Source organism: Ursus maritimus, unplaced genomic scaffold (genome assembly GCF_017311325.1).
Source record: "Ursus maritimus isolate PB19 unplaced genomic scaffold, ASM1731132v1 scaffold_8, whole genome shotgun sequence".
NCBI lineage: Eukaryota > Metazoa > Chordata > Mammalia > Carnivora > Ursidae > Ursus > Ursus maritimus.
In genome coordinates this window covers 38,680,066-38,690,365 of record NW_024426996.1, presented here as the reverse complement: position 1 = coordinate 38,690,365, position 10,300 = coordinate 38,680,066, and the positions used below count along the sequence as shown (strand labels likewise).

The window sequence follows — 10,300 nt, the reverse complement described above, 5'->3', positions numbered from 1 at the left end:
GTGTTTCTCCTTGATTTTAGCTAATTAATTTACGATGGCAAGTTTACTGTAATTTTAAAATTCTGAATGCACTAATCTCTTGGTTCCTAGAGGAGGGTATTTTTCTGGATGCAATGAGAGTCAACCCAAGTAGCAGGAAATAGTAAATCTTGAGAAAGAGACTTTATTAAGTTTTATTTTGATAAAGGTTCAAACTTAAAGAGAAATTGCAGCAATGATAACTTTACATTTTGTGTACCCTCATTTGGATTCACTCACATTGGCTTTCTGTATGTTACGTATGTATTATTTGCTGAACCACCAGAAATTAAGTGGCATACACCCCTTTATCTCTTGAATATTTCAGTTTGTGTCTCCTAAGGATAAGGGCATTCTGTTGCATAACCGTGCTGTGGTTATCAAATTTAGGACTTTTAAGATTGATATAGTATTCATATTACAATCTATGTTCAAATTGTGCCAAATGTCTTAATACTAACATTTAACAATCCCCCTGTTCCTATTACCCATTTCATTTAGTTGTCTCATCTCTTCAGTTTCCTCTTAATTTGGAACAGTTCCCTAGCTTGTTCTTCACAACGGTAAGAGTTAGAAGAGTTCATGCCAGCTGTTAAGGAATGTTCCTTGATTTAGATTATTCTAATACTTTTTCCTCATACCTCAATTCAGGTTATGCATTTTGGCAGGAATATTAAATACTGGTGCATTACACCAGATGGCGTACATCATGTCAGTTGATCCCATTATTGGTGTTAACTCTTAACTTGGTTAAGGTGTTACCCACCAGATTTCTCTATTACAAAGTTTTTTTCCCCTTCATAATGTTCTGTGGGAGGATATATTGAAGCTATCTTTCAACAAACCCAGTGATTTTAGCATATAATTATTTTTGCTCGAATCATTTATACCTTCTGTATTTGCTGGTATTCTGTCAGGAAGAGCTTTTCCTCCTGTTAGACCCCAGTTCTCCTTTCCTGTGTTATCTGGCATTCACCTTACTCCAATTCAGCCAGTGGGGGGCGCCCTTTCTGGCTCCCTTCATGAGACTTTATTAGTCTTTATTTTTTTTTAAGATTTTATTTATTTATTTATTTGACAGGCAGCGAGAGAGGGAACACAAGCAGGGGGAGTGGGAGAGGGAGAAGCAGGCTTCCNNNNTGAGCAGGGAGCCCGATGCAGGGCTTGATCCCAGAACGCTGGGATCATGACCTGAGTTGAAGGCAGACGCTTAACGACTGAGCCACCCAGGCGCCCGGAGAATTACTAGTCTTAATTCCCTAAAGATTCGTTCTTATGACCAAATACTTTGAAACTCAGATATATCAAATTTATCTCTGCTTAAGTCAAACAGTACTATAAAATTATGGAAGCTTTCTGGAATGTTTTAAGGGGTAAACTACAGGTAGACATTTACCAGTAGTCAAGGTTCTGCCACCAGAAGGGGCAATTTTAAAGAACAGTATCCTAATTCTTACATTGATTTTGAAATACCACCCCTTTTATTTCTTCATGTGTGTGCCCTAGTCCTGTTTAAAAATCACATAGTGCATATGAAACTAAATTCTCATAAAAAATAAGGTAAAATCCATCTTGACTAGCTCTCTTCCTGTTAACCCTCTTACTCTCATTTGTTCTCTAGACTTAACTATTTTTAATGGTTTACTGTTAACTCTACCTCCATATCTGTATATATATTAAAATGTTTGGTTTCTGATGTTTTGACAAATGGGAATATTGATACTTTGCAATTTGCAGAATTTGGGGATCTTTGTCAGTATTTAGGAACTTCCTCATTCTTTGTAACTATTGCATAATGTTCCAAAGGGTGAATGTGTCATGGTTTAATCACTTTAATGCCCATTTCTCTGACATTCTTATTGCCAGAATTGGTTGACAACCTGCAAGTATTCTGAGAGTGGAAACCATATGAAGTGATGTTCAGAGGACCCGTTATTTCTTACAGTCTTACAAATTAGGTTAGTTTATGCTTGTGTTCTTAAGGTAGAACTTCTTACAGGTTTTCTAGTAGTAATCAAGTCTTGCAAGTTTTAGGTTAAAGCTTTTTTTTTTTTTAACACAGAAGATGTATATATTTGGAATGTTTAGTGTTGCTTAAAAGAACAGAATGATGAATAATATTCCCAGCATTTAATATTCAGCATAGATGCAGGTAAGTAATAGCACCTCACACTCAGCTAACATTACTGGTGTGAATGTATTATCCATATAATGGCATATTAAGGAATTTTAATTTGAGCATAAGATATTACTAGCTCGGCCATGTCTATTTGATCTGTGTGGGGAGCCCAACAGGAGTCTTGCTGGCATGAAAGAATGATTTTTCTGTGAGATGTTCTGTGCCCTGTGCACAGAAGTATGAAATTCCATTTAAGGAAGCTGTTGGAGAGAAATAAAATGGCTGATTTCATGTAAGAGTAGGTAGGACTTACTCATGATCCATGTGAGACAACTCATAAGTCACTGGGAAACACTGCATGGGCTTGGAGATCCCGCATTAGCATAAGTACCAAGCAGTTGTAAGCATATCACATTAACTGAACCCCCCCCTCAGGATCACTAAGGAGTAGGTGGTTACTCCTACATTGCATCCTACAGACAAGGACATTGCTTGATGTCACAGTAGGAAGTGGCGGGTCTGCCATACCTTGTTGATTAAGTGAAGAATATGTGGGGAAATGGATGCTATAAAAATAGAAGGAGCAATTAGGAGTGATCAAAGGGATATCCGCCTAATCTGAATGTTTTCAATTTACAGTGCCCTAGTAACATGATAAAAAGGGCACTCTTTATTTTTATTTTTTTTTTAAAGATTTTATTTTATTTATTTAACAGAGATAGAGAGCCAGCGAGAGAGGGAACACAAGCAGGGGGAGTGGGAGAGGGAGAAGCAGGCTCATAGCAGAGGAGCCTGACGTGGGGCTCGATCCCACAACGCCAGGATCACGCCCTGAGCCGAAGGCAGGCGCTTAACCGCTGTGCCACCCAGGCGCCCCGAAAAGGGCACTCTTTAAATAGGCTTCCCTCTATCAGAACTTCTAATGAGTTTATATTTACTAAAGACCATGTGAGAAGCTTACCCTCAGTAGTCAGATTAATTTCACCTTGTTGAAACAAAAGTAAACTAGGATAAAAGAATTGTGTCCTAATCCTACTTAAGACTGGTTCTGAGATAAACTGGCATATTTATTGGTTTATTATTTATTTATTTATTTATTTTAAATATTTTATTTATTTATTTGATGGAGAGAAAGCCAGTGAGAGAGGGAACACAGGCAGGGGGAGTGGGAGAGGAAGAAGCAGGCTCCCAGCGGAGGAGCCTGATATGGGGCTCAATCCCGGGACTCAGATCACGCCCTGAGCCAAAGGCAGACGCTTAACGACTGAGCCACCCAGGTGCCCCTATTAAGTTTATTCTTTAAGCTGGCATTTTTAGATAAGCCACTATATTATGTGGGTAGCTATCTATATATATGTTTTAAAGATTTTACTTTAGAGAATGAGTGTGAGCTGGAAAAGGAGCAGAGGGGGAGGGAGAGGAAGGGGTAAAGAATGTCAGGCAGATCCTGAGCTGAGCACAGAGCCCAACACAGGGCTTGATCCCATGACCTGCTGAGCTGAAACCCAAGAGCTGGATGCTTTACTGAGCCACCCAGGTGCCCCTGTGGGTAGCTGTTGGAAAGTGTAAGAGTATGTCATTTAAAGTTGAGAGCTGGATTTATTTGAAAATGCCCTTGGCTCTTGGGCCCTGTAAGCCTGCTGTATTACAGGCCTTGGTATTTGTCCCATCTGATCCATTGATTAGAGTATCATAAGTTGCAGATACTTGGCAGTGGGTGCATGTCTCCCAGTCTCCCAGAATTGATTGGGAGTGGTGGAGACGTACAGTAATAAGCTATCCACTCTGCACGGCATAAAGGAAGGAGAGCAACAGATGTCCCTGACGGGTTTCTACCTATACTCTTGGTGCCCGCTGGACACCAGGTATTTTTTAAACTTTTTTTTTTTATAACAATGTGAGCTTCTATTTGTGCTGTCCTCCCATGTTTCATTTAGTGTTGGCCAGTCAGCAGTTACATAACGCTGAGAGCAGTAATAGTAATAGGCATTTCTTTCTTCATCTTGTGCCTTTTTAGTGTTCTTCAGCGTGAGCTTGCACATACATAAATACAAACTGCTAAATTCTGCACTAACACTGGCTGGACTGTGTCTGCTCATCAGGTGGCTTACAGGCAAGCAGGCCCAGGTCAATCCACCCCATGCAGGTGACGGCAGAGGGTGCAGGCACACTTCAGGGCCTTAGTTTCAAGTCTGTGAACTCCAGAGGAAAGGACCCTCGAGACTCCCTGGGCTGTGCTCACATACGTGGGAAATGTGCTTTCCAGTAGGGCCTGAAAAATTGTAGATGATATGCCCTGAGACCTTTGCATAAACCCAGATCCCCAGATCCCCAGTCCTGCCAGAACATTTGATTACTGAGTAAATGTCAATGAAGTGCCCTCCTCAAACTTTACAATTCTGTAAATATACAATACAGCTTTAAAAATCTTTCATGCTACAACTTTTTACCTAATTTTTTCACTTTGGTGGTAGTTTTCATGTTAACTGGTGGGGATAGTTCAAATTGTTTCTTTTGGGGTGTCCACCATTTTTAACCTGTGCTGCTTTTTATTGAACATAATCCCATTGTATTTCTACCACACTCCAAGGTTGAGACAGTAGTCGGTGTAGTCGTTTTCCTCTTGGAGAATATTGGATATTTAGAAGAAGTGTCTTTTTTGTCTTTTGCACATCTGCTTAGAGCTTTTAAGTGAGAGATTTTACTGTTCCTTGATGAGATTGAAGCCAGGGAGCTAGAAATGCCCCAAATCTGCCCTGGCAGTAACACTACCTCACGGGCTCCTGTGGGGGGGCGGGGAGCTCTAGTGGGATAGAAATTAAGCTAATACTTTATCAAATTTCTAGATATCCCAGTGTACAGTTCTAGTGAAACACCGAAGACTGGCTTCTAAGGCCTCAGGATCCTCAGCTTGGATTCTGCCTCAAACCTTTTTTCCTTCTGGAGAGCAATAGGATACTCTTTTGAGATATAAAGGTCCTTCATTTCTGTGTTCTCATTACATTCCCCACCATAGAGACTTTGTAAATAGCTGACTTCCTGAAAGCTGGAGATAGGCTAGATTTGAATCTGAGTGGATTTCTTGTCACTTTAAGTTTATGTAAGTAATACATGCACAGTTAAAAACAATATTCCTGGGGCACCTAGGTGGCTTAGTCGGTTGGGGATCTGCCTTCGTCTCGGGTCGTGATCTTGCGGTCCTGGGATCAAGACCCGTGTCAGGCTCCCTGCTCGCGGGGAAGCCTGCTTCTCCCTCCCTTTCTCCTTCTGCCGTTACCCCTGCTTGTACTCTCTCACTCTCTCAAATAAATAAAATCTAAAAAGTGGGGGGGATGCCTAGGTGGCTCAGTCGATTAAGTGCCTTCGGCTCGGGTCACGATCCCGGAGTCCTGGGTCAAGTCCCGCATTGGGCTCCTTGGTCAATGGGGACTCTGCTTCTCCCTCTACTCTCCCCCTGCTTGTGCTCTCTCTCTCTCTTCACAAATAAAATCTTAACCCCAATATTCCTAAAAGATTTGTGATGGTATCAACATTCCATAGCATTTTCCTCCCTCTGCTCCTCCCTCACATAGCTGCTATATGTACTTGACGTAGCTAAATTTAAACTAGCACCAAATTTCTTATTTTGCAGATTTACAATGGATTCTCTTCATAAGGTTGTTAGAATAGATGGCATGTTACACTGCATTTTCCTCAAGGTGATCAACATGCCAGAGGCTTGTGGATAAAATCTGTTGCACAGATTCATTGTAGCCCTTCCAATCAGCTTGATTGTGTGCTGCCATTGTGACTTGCTTTGACCATAGAATGCCGCAGAGTGACGTGTGGCTTCTGAGCTTCAGCACCTGGAAGCCTTGCCGATTCTCTCAGTGCTTTTTCTGAACAAAGCTTGTAAATAAGCTTGAGGGTGAGACCCAGTACAAAGAGTGACTGCTGGAAAAAGGCCCAGGTTTCCTAGCTATTACAGCTATGACAGCTGGAGCTCCTGATGTAGAGTGAGCTCTGCAAGTGATGTCCCTACAGAGCAGAAGAGTCACTGAGCTGAGCCCAGATTAAACTGCCAGACTAAGGAATGGGAGCAAATAAATGCTTGTGTAAAGTCACTTAGTTTTGGTTTGTCACTTAGTTTGTTACCCAGCGATAGATAAGGATACAAACCTAATAAAGCCCTCAATCTAGTTAATAAAAAAGCATTTCTAATTAACAAATGAGCAACTCCCTAGAAGTGAGTGAGTGGGTAAATGGGACCATAAGGCATCGTTTTTCTCTGTTGAACAGTCTCATCCAAGTTCCCATGCTGAAAATTTTCACATTTCTCAGAATTAGCTTTACATAATAGCTCTATTTGTTCAGTGAAAAAAACATCGTTTTAAGCTAGTATTTCAGCAAAATACATCCTTTATCTGGCATTTTAGAGAAAAGTAGTCCCCGTTTCTCTAATTTTACTTCCTGTTGAGTAACCACGGAGTTTAAAGTCAAAGACAGGAAAACAAAAACAAAAATAAACTTTTTTAAGCCTGATGTTAAATGCTGAGAAAAACTGGAGGTAATAGAAAGTTTTTAGTTAGGCAACCAGGATTCCCTTTAGTGAAAGTAAGATCTAAAAATGAACAGGAATAGGATGAATGCTATACAAGTAGAAAAGACTAGTCCACTTAAACAAGTTCAGGACCAAATCAATTTGGTATTTGAAGCTATTTGATTTGTGAATAGAGTTCTTCTGTTCTAGTACAGTCCTAATTCTATGTCACTAGTAGAGTCAGGACTAAAAATCAGTTTCTTTTCTGTGCTGGTTTAGTGGTATAATTCTTTGGATGTTTGCATTCCAGATTTCCTGTGTATTTAATTTACTATTTTCTTAATCAGAACTGTGGGTCAGGATCTCCACTCATGCTGTGATCTGTCCGTGGTACTTGGCAAAGCTCACTAGCACTGTGAAAAGATTCCCAGCCAGCCATGAAAGCGCAGTTGATTTAAAGCTATCTGAGATGGTAAGAGAGAAGGAAATCACACTGGGACACTTGACGTTTGTTCAGCATTGCTGAAGTAAGACAGCAAGAGAATAGCACATCACACCCATACTCTGTCCTAGCCCTGAGAAATACTCTTCTCACAGTAGAATTGTGTATAGTAGGATTCAAAGGAAGCTAGAAAGAATTAACGTGGCAGTTACAGACTTCCCATGGAAATTGTGTCATTACCTTTAAAGGTCTTCAAAGTGGCCTGAGATAACATTTACCCCCTGAAGTTGAAAAGTTCTCTCCTTTAGACTTGTGATGCATTCCCAAAATAGAGGAAGTATTGTGTAGTGGTTAGAAGCTTGGGTGCTATCAGATGGGATTGTTCTGTATCCTGATTATGGTGGTCATTACGCAAACATACATATATTGAAATCCATAGAACTGTACAGTGAGAGGGAAAAAAGTCAGTTTCCCTGTATAATTAAACCCACATGGGTGCTGAACCTGGAGTTTGTTTGAATCACAGGTCCATTGTTTATTAGTTGTGTGCCCCTGGGCAAGTTATTCGTGCCTCAGTTTCCCCATCTGTAAATGCAGGTAATAACAGTATCTCCCGCATGGAGTTTGCTGTAGGGATTCAGCTAATATATGTAAAACACTTAAAACAGTGCCTGGCTCATTGTATATACTATGTAAGGGATAGCTACTATTATTATAATGTAAAGGAATAAAAAGATGTATGGGCTATCATATGATCATAGCAACCACGAATAGTGTGAAATACAACTACCAGGAGGTGGGGTCCTTATGCAGGGAAGGAAGAAACCCTAGAAGAATGCAAATGCTACTAAGCAAAAAAAAAAATTTTTTTTTTAAGAGAGTGCATATGCGTGTGTGCACGCATGCCCTGTTGGAGGGTAGGGGCAGAGAGAGAGAGAGAATCTTAAGCAGGCTCCACACCCACCCAGTGCAAAGCCCAATGCGGTGCTTGATCTCACAACCCTGAGATCGTGACCTGAGCCGAAATCAAGAGTCAGATGCTTAACCGACTGAGCCACTCAGGTGCCCCTCTACTAAGCAAATTTAAGTCTGCTCTGCTGCTGTTTTCCAGGGAAGGCAAAACCCAACCAATCAAACAAGAAAATCCCCTCATCCTCCTAATTCATTCAATTATGCATTGAATGACTGCTATTTTCCAGGGACTTACTGTAAAGTTAGAAAGGATCTTTCTACTTTCCCTTCTTTCTTCTTTCTGTCTTTCACTTCCCACATCACCTGATTACATGTTCTCCAGCACATGTGTCCCTCTCTTTTTTTTTTTTTTTTTTTTTTTTTGTGGCCTGGCTTTTCAGATTTACCCATAGCTACTGGCTAAAAGTACTGATAATGTCTTCTACTAAGCATCATATCTCTTGCATCTACCAGTGAGAATATTAAGACAAAGAAATTCTTCCACTAGGTTGATTTACCTACAAGGTAAATTCTTTTTTTTTTTTTTTTAAAGATTTTATTTATTTATTTGGGAGAGAGAGAGGGAGAGAGTACAACAGACAGAGTGGCAGGGAGAGGGAGAAGCAGGCTCCGATGTGGGGCTTGATCCTAGGACCCTGGGATCATGACCTGAGCTGAAGGCAGATGCTTAACCAACTGAGCCACCCAGGCGCCCCTACAAGGTAAATTCTGAGAATTATTTGGGAGAGAAAAGGAAGCTTTTGAAAAACAGGAACCTGGGGGTCCAAGCCATAGGTTTTGTTTTTTTTTTTAAGATTTTATTTATTTATTTGACAGACAGCCAGCGAGAGAGGGAACACAAGCAGGGGGAGTGGGAGAGGAAGAAGCAGGCTCATAGTGGAGGAGCCTGATGTGGGGCTTGATCCCATAACGCCGGGATCACGCCCTGAGCCAAAGGCAGATGCTTAACCGCTATGCCACCCAGGCGCCCCAAAGCCATAGGTATTTTGAGGATGCTCTAGACAGACTTAGGAATATTCAGATCATGAAACTCTTGTACTAAATGAGAGAATAACAATGCTCTTTGACATGAAGGGAAAAATGAAGCATCATTCCTATATGGTGTTAAAGACACAGAGACATTACGAGCAGGCAGAGGTGCTCTCTATTCGATTCACATGAGTGTGAGGCCTTGTTTTTAATGTTTAAGCATTACTCTTTGACAGTTGAGAAAACAATCCCCCTGGGAGGAGGAACGCAGCCAAGAGAAAATGGAACAGTCTGAGAAAGAATGGAAATGATTCTATTGCTCCACAAGACAGAGCCAAGTGGGAGGGAAGCCAGGATAAATGATCAGAGGCTGTCTACGAAAGAGCTCGCCTCAGCTTGAGCGCTGGGTGCCGACTGAGTGAAGCAATTACAGCTCTGCCTAGGCTGGCACAGCGGGAGCCCCAGGTTAGTCATCTGCAGGAAACTGGCCTTGGTCTCCATTTTGTAAGAAGTGTCTGAACGATCAAGAAACACAAGCACACGGGATTGCATCTGTGCTCCACTTCTCCTTGGTTGTCATGGGAAGTGAGCGTTGCAAGGAACATAAGCAAATTTAGACCCTGGGGAACTAGACAGTAAAGTTCTAATTGCCATTTATGGTGATTAAAAATACAAAATGTGTTGAACTTTGTTTCAGTAACTTAGAGGAAAATGCTGCTGTTTCAAGGAGGGGAAAAGGAGAGATAAGGTATAACTTAAAAAAAAACAACCGAGTTTAATGTGACATAGGAGTCAAAAACCTTTGATGGCATGTATTTTACTGCCTTTAGGTGTCATCAACACAGAAGAGGTGACATGCTGACCGCCACACAGCTGCAGAACTTGGAAATGATCTAGCACAAACATGCTTAGTTGTTTTCTAGCCACTTGAAACCAGCTCTGTTCTGTGGAAAAGTAAGCGGGCTCTCCTGACACTCTGCCATTCATTTTCCCTCTTTACTTATTCCTGCATGCTGCCATCGTGTAAGTGATTACTGATTCAAGGGAGGTCTTCGTACTTAGAATACTGGATTAAGAAGTATCATTAAGCTGACTAAAGCTCAGAAACCAACACAGTAACAACTTTCTTCTAGTTAAATCCACTGTGGAGCAGTGATCCTGGGCTGCATTAGGCTGGGAGAATAGGGAGTAAATTAACACAGATCCTAGCAGAAGTCCTCGACTGTCTAGGCATGGGGCATCTTTTTTGTCTGTGGTATTG

The 10,300-nt window shown here is 41.2% G+C and overlaps 1 long non-coding RNA gene across 1 annotated transcript in view; it reads left to right on the top strand.

Annotated features, from left to right (window-relative positions):
- The first annotated feature begins 8,973 nt into the window (after positions 1-8,973).
- LOC103672755 overlaps positions 8,974-10,300 on the top strand; it is a 3,086-nt gene continuing 1,759 nt past the window's right edge. Inside the window, exon 1 of the long non-coding RNA XR_571242.1 lies at positions 8,974-9,993. This is a non-coding gene — a long non-coding RNA (uncharacterized LOC103672755). The remainder of the gene's footprint in view (positions 9,994-10,300) is intronic.